The 12,419-nt window shown below is 31.7% G+C and overlaps 1 long non-coding RNA gene across 1 annotated transcript in view; it reads right to left on the bottom strand.

Annotated features, from left to right (window-relative positions):
• Positions 1-11,223: 11,223 nt before the first annotated feature.
• LOC147809904 (uncharacterized) overlaps positions 11,224-12,419 on the bottom strand; it is a 136,953-nt gene continuing 135,757 nt past the window's right edge. Inside the window, exon 3 of the long non-coding RNA XR_015433553.1 lies at positions 11,224-11,926. This is a non-coding gene — a long non-coding RNA (uncharacterized LOC147809904). The remainder of the gene's footprint in view (positions 11,927-12,419) is intronic.

The raw sequence follows: 12,419 nt of genomic DNA on the forward strand, positions 1-12,419 counted from the left end.
GAATAAACACACACACAATGCATTTTAATTACATTCGCGAAGATAACCTGTAAAATAATAACTTTTTGTTAAAGTAAGATAACTTTGTCAGACTTTACAGTTTTGTCTTTAACGTACATGGAAGATGATCTTGCTTATTTCATCAGTCATTCAGTCCTTACTCAGATCACGTGGGTGACATGATACTTTCAGTCACTTGAATTTCATGTTGATCTAACATATACAGGAACAATGCAGACGAAACTATTATGACGAGGATGGTATACATAGGACAGTAAAATGCCTAACAAACAGTATTGCGAGTTGTCGGTAACGATCTCTAATCTATCTGTCTCTAGATCCTGCAATAAAAAGTGCACGATTATTTTTACCTCGTCATAACATGTTCTCACAACTCTAAGTGAAACCATACACTAACAAGAACGTCATAGTGTGTGGTCAAGGGCCATCGTCTAATTTTTTCCCTCTATCATAATTTAAAAAGATCTGAACTTTATTAACGAGTGTGTCAGACAAATTCATATGAACTTAACAAAAAAAATAAAAGATACACACACAAAAAAAAAAGGAATACATTTTTGGAAGATCATACGTATACGAGACTACATTAAAAAAGGGCAAACTTTAAATTTTATCACAAAATAATAATAAAATATACTACTTTTAATTTTCCGAATTACTTTGTTTAGAACAAAACATTTTAAAGTTTTCAGTTTAATTTTTTATTAATTCCGAACTGTAGAGGGCAAAATTAACGGTTGCTTCCGGTCGCAAGGGGAACTAAATATAACAATTTGCGATTAAAAAAATTGTCTGCCAGTCTACTCTTTTCGTCGAAAACGGATCTTTTATTATTAATTTTTGGATTTATTATAAATTGCTTACAGCATTCTTATAATTATTATTCTATTTCATGCTTGATTCTCAACATTTTTCTTTATTTTAAAAATGAGCCTTGTAACGTCTGTTATATTTTAAGGAAAAAGCTCAAAAGGAATTGCCCTAAATTATATATATAAAAAAAAAAAAATAGATTGTTTAAAATTTCCCATTTTTTCAAAGGCCACGTTTTTTTTTTAAATAAAAGGGACCTCTGTGCCACAACATGAAAGAAACGAATTGTGAAACAACAAATGTCCATCCTACAAAATAGGTTACAACATTTGCTTAGAATAGTTAATAAACGTATGTCACCTGAAATCATTATTATAAATATTTGATTATTTAACATTGTTAACCAGAATTTCTTTTTCATGGATTGTCTGCATTTCTAAAAAAAATTAAACCGAACTCTGGGGCTATATGTTGTTGTAGTTCATTTACGTCGCACTTGAGCTGCACAATGGGCTATTGGCGACTGTCTAGGAAACATCCCTAAGAATGATCCGAAGACATGCCATCACAATTTTGATCCTCTGCGGAGGGGATGGCACCCCCTCTTCGGTAGCCCAACGACCTGCACGCGAAGTCGAGCACTTTAAGGTAGCACAGTTTAACAAGGACCCATACCGCACACCCTCGGTCCCTACGCAGACTGATCCATGTGGTCGCCCACCCGCACACTGACAGCAGCCAGTGATGCTTGACTTCAGTGATCTGCTAGGACGTAATAATATGTAGACGTAATTTAAACTGTCAAATTTTGCGATTTCTACTTTCATTATTCAGTAAAATAAAAAGATGTTGGATAAAAGATCTAAATTTTTGCGATTCATCAAAATCTATTTTCACGCGTTACTGTTTTTTAATTTTTTAAATTATACACATTTTACTTAGTTTAATAACTTTTACTTTACTTATCATATGTGTAACATTTATGTGTTTAATTCCTTTATACGATACTTTTTCGAGTTAAATTTCTTCATACATTAATTCACAATTTTTAATTAACTCCTTAGTTTACTATATTTTTCTGCGTTTATTCCTTTATGCGTTTAATTTTCTCATGAGTTATTACTTTTTTGTGTTTTTATTTACTGATATTTTATTTTACATTTTGTACCTTACTTTCCTTTATTTACGTTTGTGCAGTTACTCTTTAATGCGCTGCTTTCATTTTTCATATGCATTAATTTTAAACTTTCGCGTTATTTTTCCTAATGTTTTATTTATATACTTTACTATTCTTAATCCTTTGCTTTTCTTATGCGCTACTTTTATATTTGTGCGTTATTATATATTTACGTGTTAATGTTTCTTTTGCGTTACCTTTACATGCTTTTTTGTGTTAAAATTTCTTCCACGCAATATTATATTTTACGCAATATCTTTCTCGCGTATTATGATTGCGTGGCAAACGAGCTCAATTTACGCATTATTGAAAATTACCGAGTTACTTTTCATTATGCGTTACTTTTATAATGCGGTTACTTATTTCTCTCACGCGTAACTTTTGTCCTACTTGTAACTTTATTCGCCCCATTATATTTTGCACTCTAGTTCTATGTAAGTGCTACTTTTACAAGTTATTTACCTGTTGCTTTTCTTTATGCTTTACCTTTCTTATTCGACACTTTACTAATGCGTTCCTTTTGCGCAATCGTTTTTCCTTAAGCGTTAACTTTGTTATGCATAACTATTGTTTACCTTTATTTATATGTTACTTATCCAAGCATATTTTAATATTCTTAGGGATTACTTTTACGCGGTGTCTTAGGATATTCTTCCAATTTAAGATACACCTGGATAATTTTTTTTTAAATTTTTTTCCGCACATGCGCTGTATAAAGCAACTACTTTAACTACTCTCATCTGACGCAGTTTTTATTATTTTTTTTTAAATTTTAAAGCAATAATTTCGTTATCAGTTTAAAATTGATTCAAACGCTTTGTTCAATTTTTTTTTAAATATTTAAGCTATAGCAAAAGTTGCACTAGATCTAGTATATATTTCGGACATTTACCAAAGGTCTAGTCATACTAGGCCTGGTTAAGTGCCATTGCCCGGTATACCCTACACTGATGTTTTTTTTAAGGTCAAGTGTCATTGCCTGGTATATATTTGCCCGATACTCCAAACACTGATGTTTCTTCTAATCTATCGTCAGTAAGTATTAAAATATAGAATAAATGTAATTATATCCACGAATAAATTAATATCAAATCGGATGTAATAAATATTTCTGACATTCACCAAAGCGACTAATTTGATTGCCAACATTCACCGGTGAAAGTCAACAACCACCGATTTCGGTCATTCACAGTAACATGCGCATCATTTACATCATTACCTCATCAGGGCGATTATTTCATATGTAGCCTAAATAGCATTCGGCATTTCAAAAAATAAAAATAATTGGTTTTGTTGGCGATGATCTCGTAAGGCGATAAAGAATCATGCATAGTACAGGTAAGGAAGATATTAACCTCAATGGAAAAGTGGATGAATACCCCAAGGAACCCTTTTACGCGTTTACTTTTTTTATTCCATTTTACGCAATTTTACTCTTTTTATTCCTTACCTTTTCTTTTCTTAAGCGTTACTTTTACACTTAACTATTTTGATGTTTAACTTTTAAGCGTTATATGCTTTATTTTTGCATGTCTCATGCATTTTTTCTTACGCGTTGTTTTAAAGCGTTTACTTTTTTATGAGTTACTACCGTTTTTTCTCGTTTCTTTGCTTTATGCTTTTATTTATTCTTTACTTTTTTTTAATGCGATTTTTTACTTGAACCTTTATCAGTTTTACTTTTCTTATGCGTTATTTTTTACTCATTATCATGTTTTACGTGTTACTTTTCTTACAACGTTACTTTAAAGAGTTTAATTTTATTATGAAACACTTTTACGCATTGCTCTATTTCGCTCTCCGCACCAAACTTTTATTTTTGGAATGCGTTTTTTTTTTCTTTAACGCATTATTTTTCCGTTTTTTTTACGCGAAACTTTTATACATCATCTCTTTTTTTTATTATGCTTTAATTTTCCCACATTTTACATTATAATTAATATTCTACCTTTCTTTACGCATTATGTGTATTCTATTCTTTCACGCGTCTATTTTTCTCATGTATTACTTTTATATTTTATTCGTTATTATACTTTATGCGTTAAATTTCGTTATTTTACACGCTTTTTCTTACACGTTACATTTACTTTTGCACGTTTTCATAACCTTTTAAATTATGACACTTTTTATTTTATTATTTATACTTTACTATTAATGTGCGTTACTCTTACAAGTTAAATTAAGCCTTATAGTTACTTCTTTATTATGTTTAAGCTGTATTTCCTTATTCCATTTTTCTCTACACCCTTTTAAAAATTAACACACTTTCTATTTTATATTTTGCTATGCTTGTTTTATACTTTAATCTATATATATTTCGCTTTATTTTACACTTCACGCTTTCCTTTTACTTTCTTTCATACTTTACTTTACGCTTTTCTTTTTATTTCACGCAGTTTATTTAAGCGTTATTTTGAGGCATCACTTTCAAACTTTTATGTCTAATTCTTTACTTTCATTCTTTCATGTGTAGTTATAACTTTTTGCTTTATTTTAACTATATTTTACACTTTGCTATTCTTTGGCTTTACTGTTACGAGTCCTTTTCTTATGCGTCACTTTTTTATGTATTACTTTTGCCAGTTTATTATTCTTTTACGTAGTATTTTTACTTTTCTTACGCCTTACTTTTACACGGTTTCATTTCTTATGCGATATTTATACTTTCGCGATTTATCATGTTTTAAGCGATTACTTCTTTAAGCATTACTTTTAATCGGTTTTTCTTATAATTACTTTTTCTTTTACGCGCTTTAATTAATTTCGAGTTATATTAATTTTATGCGTTACATTCACGATGCCTACAAGCTCATTTTAAGCCTCATTGTACATTATACGTTACTTTTTAGTTTACTTTTCTTATTAGTTTATTTTACGCGTTTACTTATATTATGCAGTCATTTATTTTTCATGTGTGTTAATTTTTCGTTTGTTACTGTTTCAGGCTATTATAAATTACTCGTTACTTTTCTCATTCAATACTTCAACGCGTTCACTTTTCTTATGCATAAATTTATGCATTTATTATTTTTTTTATTGCTTCACGATTCTTATGGCTTATTATGCCTTTACATTACTTATTCCATCATTACTTCACGCTTTTACTCCTTCAATCACTTTCTTTTCGTAAGCTCTACTTTTACACTTTACATTTAATGCGTCCCATTTACGCGTTTTAGACTTAATTTGTACACATTTGTATGTTTGACGCGTTACTATTTTTAAGCGTTTCTTTAATGGGCTTTTACTTTTGCACCAATTTTACCCGTTTACTATTAGTTCTTGTGCATTACTACAAAACGTGATCATTTAATTTAATGCGCTACTTTGATGCCTTCAGTTTCCTTATTCTTTACATTTCCTTTTATGCATTACATTTCTTCATTTATATATTTTACACCATAATTCTTTCTATGATTTACTTTTTCTTAAGCTTCACTTTTAAACTTTGATTTTTTTACTTCACGTTTTTATTTTTTTACGCGTCGTTCTTTTTTATGCGTTATTTCTCACGCATTAATTTTGCGTGTTATCTAACATTATATTTGATTTATCTTAATGCTTTATTTGCCTCGTTTATACTTCACTATTCTTACGCGTTTTCTTTATGCGTTATATTTATACTTGTGCGTTATAATATTTTAAGTGTTAACGATTCTTTTGCATTAATTTTACATGTTTTTTTGTGTTACAATTTCTTCGACACGTTATTATATTTTACGAAATATCTTTCTCATGCATTATATTTGTGCAGCATACGAACTCAATTTACGCATTATAGTAAATTACGAGTTATTATTACTTAGTTACTTTTATAATGCAGTCATTTATTTTTCTCACGAGTTACTTTTTGTTTTACTTGAGAATTTTTCGTGCTATTATATTTTACACGCTAGTTCAATATCTATGTTACTTTTACTCGTTATTTTCCTGTTGCCTTTCTTTTTGTTTTACTACTGTTCTTCTATTTTCACTTTCACGCAGTCCGTATTTTTACGAGTTTCTTTTACGCAATAGTTGTTCTTTACGCGTTAGCTTTGTTATGAGTAGCTAGTTTTTACCTTTCTTTATGCGTTACTTACACGAGTATATTTTCATTTCATTTATCATTCTTCAGGGTTATTTTTAAGAGTTAACTTTTCTTAATCCATTTATTTTATTTTATGCGTTACGTTTACAAGACTTTACTCTTTTATACTTTACTTTTAGATTTAATCATTTGCCTTACTTTTTAATCTATATTATGCACTAGATTTGCTTTACTCTTTAAGATTACAAACATTTTATTTTACCCTTTATTAGTAGACAGAAAAGTAAAAAAAGCATGTAAACATTATAAGCTATATTTTTATTTTATGTTTTACGCTACATTACTTCAAACCTTACTTTATGCTTAGTTTACTTGACGCATTTACCTTATACTTCATTATTCCGCTATATTGTATTCACTTAACTACTTTTTACTATCTTTTACATTTGATCATACTTCGCACTATACTTCTGACTTTAAGCTTTATTCTGTGCTTTCTGCTTTACGTAGTAATATTTTTTATTTAGCGCTTAATCGTTTTATACTTGATGCTTCACTTCTTATTTTACACTTTGCTGTACTTTTTCTTCTCAAACTTCATAATTTACATTTTACTTTATATGTTACGTTTTATATTATTCTATACAATACTTTGCTTTTTACATAGCATTTTAGGCTTTACTTTATATTTCACGCTTTTTTATATTTTGCTTTTAACTTTACATTATATCTTACTGTTTACTTTATACGTAGCAACAGGTTTAACGATATACTGCATACCTTATATTTTACGTTATGCTTCACGTTTCACTTAACCTTATACTTTAACTTTTTAAAGTATAAGCGTTTTACCTTCTTACCAGCCTTTCATCCCTTCAGTGGGTTGATAAAAGAGTACAAAGCATGCTTGGGTACTAAACACTGGGGGTTTCGCTTTCGGTTGACCACCTCACAGGAACATTTGCTCCAGCACCCCAGAGCCCAATGTCAAGAAAACTGAGATGGGCACAGTAGGCCATGGCCCTCTATGGGCTGTCGAGGTACTGAGTCTAGTTAAATTGCTGCAGTATATAAGCCAAACAAAACAGTTTCTTACGTTAGCGTAGGTGGAAACTTGTAATCAGTTTTTTTTCCTGCTGCTGCTGGCAAGGGTATTTTTACTTAATTCAAATATTATGTGAAAAAAGAATATTTGAAAGGGTCAATTCAAATTCATTTAAGTAATTGTAATTTTTATAACTTATTCGTTTGAAGATCATTTTTGCACACAAAGCTAATTAGTAACATACTAAAAAATTTACTACGAAATTCAAAGCCTTATTTTAAGCTTTTAAAATACACCTTCGCATGGCTTGGAGCAATATATTGCTCCAATAAGCTTTTCCAAAAAATGAATTTTCCTGAAAATTTGTACACTACTGGCCATTAAAATTGTTACACCAGGAAGGCGACACACCACGAACGTAAAAATTTACAGGACGGATAAAGCACGTTATCGTATGCAAATGATTAGCGTATCAGCGCATTCATGCAAAACCCAGGCGGTGGTAGCGACACCTACAATGTGTATAAAAAAATATATGACAGTAAGTTTTTCATACATAAATTGAATTTGAGAGCTGTTTTTGTTAAAATAGTTTTTGTTATGCCTCGTGTAAGAAGGAGAAATGTCTGCCAGCAAGTGTCTGAGTTTGATTGAGGTCGAATTGTGGCCTACCGGGATTGCGGGAAGTATTGCTGCTCGCGTTGGTTAAGATTTCATGACTGTTAGCAGAATATGGAATCGATTGGTTCATGATGGTCGCATGGAACGCCGTGCAAGATCTCAATGACCCCCCATCACTAACAGCCGAGAAGACAGACATGTTATCCACACGGCCTTAAGGGATCGTACAGCTACGGCACGAGCCCTGAGTCAACAAATGGAGTCATTTGAACGACAACAAGTGTCTGCACGAACAATTCGACGACGTTTGCAGCAGCATGGACTGTCAGCATGGCTTCAGCTACCCTTGACGGTTCATCACAGGCAGGAGCGCGTCCAATGGTGTGATCAACAACGAACCTGGACTCAGGAATGGCATGACGTCGTCTTTTTAGATGAATCCAGGTTCTGTATACTGCATCGTGATAGCCGCACCCGTGTTTGGCGACATCGTGGAGAATGCCTATAGGCAGTTTGTATTCGACATCGTCATACTGGCCCATCACCTGGAGAAATGGTATGGGGTGCCATTGGATACACGTCTCGATCACCTCTTGTTCACATTGCCGGCACTTTGAACAGCAGCCGTTACATTTCTGATGTGTTAGGGACAATTGCTCTGCCTTATCTTCTAGGCCTCCATAACACTACTTTTCAACAGGACAATGCACGACTGCATGTTGCCCGCACTGTCCTGACCTTCCTTGACACTGAGCCTGTTGCCCTGGCCAGCACGATCTTTTGATCTCTCACCAATTCAAAACGTCTGGTCAATGGTTCCCAAACACCTGGCAGTCACTACGGTGAATTGTGGCATAATGTTGAAGCTGCATGGAATGCTGTATCCGTCCATGCTATACTCGTCTCTGTTCGACTCGATGCCCAGAAGAATAACTGCTGTCGGTGTTGCTCTGAGTACTGATTCCTCAGGATCTATAAATCCAAATATCCTGAAAATTGAATCACTCTTTCTTCCAACTATAATGTATGTGTCCAATAAATATCATTCTGTTATTTGCATTCCTTCCTGGTGTAGCAATTTTAATGGCCAGAAGTGTATAAATACTGATTAACATGAAGATTATCAAATCCTTTGAGTATTTATATGACTTACCTTTAATGTTTCTTGGTTATATTTATGTTTCTTAAAGATTTCGAAAGCTGAAAAAAAAACCATATTGATTAAAATTACATAAATATCTTTGCAACACGATAATAGGGGCCATTCAAACATTACTTAAGGACATAATGAACATGAGGTTTTTAAATTTGCTGACAATGGAGGAATGGCAGGATGCGAGCATTGTCATTTAAGTGACATAATAATTTCCAGTTGTTTTTTTTCAAAAGAAAAAAATGATCATTTGGAAAAAATTACGCTTGAAACAATTTAAAATTTTAAATAAAATTTTGGAGAAAGAAAAAAAAATTTGGACAAAAATTGTTTTTATGTGTTTTAGAGTTCTAGAATTTTAGCCATTTCAGAAAAACAGCAAAATTCCCTAAAAAATTATTCTTCTCAGAATTTTATAAAATTAATTGAAATATCTACTATTCTATTTTTTTTGAAGAGTTAAATTATTTATTAAAATGAAATTCTAAAATTTGATTACTTCAGAAAAAGTTAAAAGTAGAGCAAGGAGATGCGTTGTTATTTTCTTACGTAAGCAGAGGATGCGATTTGCTTATTCTTGTGGACAAGGAGAGAGCGGGGGAGAGCTAAAACTGAAAAACAGGCTTTATTTGAACGACATCATATAAATAGAAATATTTCCATTTTAGGATTTTTAAGTTATTTGTAAAGATGCTGGACGTTTATTACGAAGAGATTTATAAAGAAATCAAGCATTTTAAACATTAAATTTAGAAATGCATAATTAATTTTTTATTTAAATGAATAATCAAAATTAGCAATTTATAACTTGTTTCATTTCATTCGTAAATGAAGAGAGTTAAATCTTAATGGTTAATAGCAGACTCAAACACTTTAATCCAGGGATGGACAAACTTTTTTGGTCGAGGGCCAAAAATCGAGAAAAAAAAATGTTTGGTGGGCCAAATAAAACTTTCAAAATTTTAAAAAAAGCGATATACAAGTTTTAATTTAAATATTTAGTGCGATGAATGAAATTGCGATTTCATTTTTAAAAGTTCCTTATATTAAGGTTCGAAGTGAGATGTGCTTATTTTAAGGAACAAGACTAAATGCTTTTCTGTCAGTCCACTTCTAAAATTATTTTTTCTAAGGTTCATAGTTGAAAACTCTTGTTCACATATATAAGATTAAGCAAACATAGCGCTGTTTTTCTGGACATGAAATATTAAATTTTGGAAACTAGCTTTTGGTAATGATTTGTAAAACTGTGGCATATTTAGAAACAACTGCTTCAGATGATTGTTAGATTGTTCGTGCGTGAGATCTTAAAATGCGCAGTCTTCCAAATGTGGAGTACAATTTATCTATATTAGATTCCTCGAGAAAGACAAACGCTAGTTAGAGCCAATCTAAGGCTATTCTATGAAGAACTTCTGTTTTCAACATTTTACCAATTGAAGCTGTCTGTGTTAACTATTTCCATCAATTTATGTTTTGTAGAACAAAAATAGAGAAAGTAAAAAGGTCATCAATACTTTGTTAAAAAAGGAAAAACAGAAATAATTTTAAGTAGTTGACAAGAAAATGGATGTATATTGTTTATATTTGCCACTGATCGGCAAATTAAAATTCTCTCCGCGGGCCGGATAAAACCTTTCGGCGGGCCACAGTTGGCCCGCGGGCCGTAGTTTGCCCATCCCTGCTTTAATCATATAAAAAATTGCAGTGAATAAGTTTATATTGTACGAGGAGCATCCAGAAAGTAAGTTTTCCTATTTATATTTTAAAAAAAAGAACTCATACTTTCAGGAACATATTTATTGGCAGCAAGTACAGCAGTGTTTCAGCTATTTTTCAACATAGCGACCACCAGAATTGAGACACTTTATCGTATCGTGGGATCAACTTTTGTATCCCTCCGTCGTGGAGCTCTGCCGGCCGTGAATGGAATAAACGTGTGACAGACGTCTTCAGCTCTTCGTCGTTGCCAAAACGCTCGCCGGAGGACAGGAATTTTTTGAGTTGCAAGAAAACGTGAAAATCGCTGGGAGCAATATCAGGGCTGTAGAGTGGATGATCAAACAACTCCCAGCCAAATCCCGTCAAAACAGCTGCTGTGCTGTATGTGGACAAGCATTGTTATGGAGGAGCGTAACACATGCAGTAAGCATTTCACGACTCTTGTTTTGAATGGGGATCCGCTGGTTCCATTTACAGGCGGCAGAGTTCTACGACAGAGGGATACAAAAGTTAACCCAACGATACGACAAGTGTCTCGATTCTGGTGGTGGCTATGTTGAAAAATAGCTGAAACATTGCTGTAACTTGCTGAATCTTGTTGCCAATAAATATGTTCCTGAAAGTATGAGTTCTTTTTAAAAAAAAAAAAATCGGGAATGTTACTTTCTGGATGCGCCTCGTATTAATTGTGCACATCTAATATTATTAACTTTAGTAATGTTTAAATGGTCTCGGCACGATTTTATCTTAACTACCTTTATTTGAAAAACTGGAAGCCAAACATTTCAGTGAATGATTTATTTAAAATAATTAAAAAACATTAAATTAAAATATTTTATCTTATTTGCTGCCTTCGTGACTTTAAAATCACATTGAACTTTATTATATTGCTGTCACATAATTAATATTTTAAGCTGTTTAAAATTTTTTGGAACCACGTTGCTTTGAAAAAAAATTAGAAGTTCCACGTTTTCACTACTTTATTTAAAAAATATTAAACAAAAATTTAATGCTCATTTTCTCGATAGAAAAAACCAGCGAAAATATAATAAAACGACCACATCTATATTTGTAAACTTTTTTGGAATATAGTATTTATCCCTGAAACCACTTTTTGTTGAAAAATGATTGTTGATAATATTTGCAGGTAATAAATAATCGACAGTTTTCAGGAGAGAAAAAATGAGAAGAAACAAATATCTTTTACTTGCAGCAAAATCTTCAAATATCCGAAATTGTTTCACAGATTAGCATCCAAATAAGTTCGGCAGTTCTACCTTTAACTAACCGTGATTGAATCATCCAAACGGGCCCATATCTATCGTAGTACTATGCAAAATAATTCTAAAAAACGAAAACATGTTGTATTGAAGAAAGCTTTGCTTTTTAAATGTCAATTAATTTCGAAAGAGTTCGACAACAAACTTAGAATAATTAAATGTTTTAAAATAAAGTGTTACAAATAACAAGAAAATGAAAAGAAATAGTAAAAACGAGAGTGATAAATTTAACACTGTAAAACAAGTACAATAAAAATATAAAAAACACTATTTACACGTTAGGCAACTTACATCGCGTTTTATAGAATTAAAATTTTACTCGTCCCTTTTAAAATTTTACTTTCTTTTAACTTACGCGTTTACTTTTATGCATCACTTTTACGGTTTATTTTTATTTGTGTTTTAATTTACAAACATTTTACTTCATATTTATTTATCCGCTGTGCTTACGCGTTTAATCATTTATGCGTTACTTTCACTAGTTAATAAATTTTTCGTAAAATTTTATGCATTACTTTTATATTATGCTTTAAATTTACTTATGTTGTACTTTTTGC

This window comes from Parasteatoda tepidariorum, chromosome 5 (genome assembly GCF_982258835.1).
Source record: "Parasteatoda tepidariorum strain Cologne lab strain chromosome 5, Ptep-v5.0, whole genome shotgun sequence".
Taxonomy (NCBI): domain Eukaryota; kingdom Metazoa; phylum Arthropoda; class Arachnida; order Araneae; family Theridiidae; genus Parasteatoda; species Parasteatoda tepidariorum.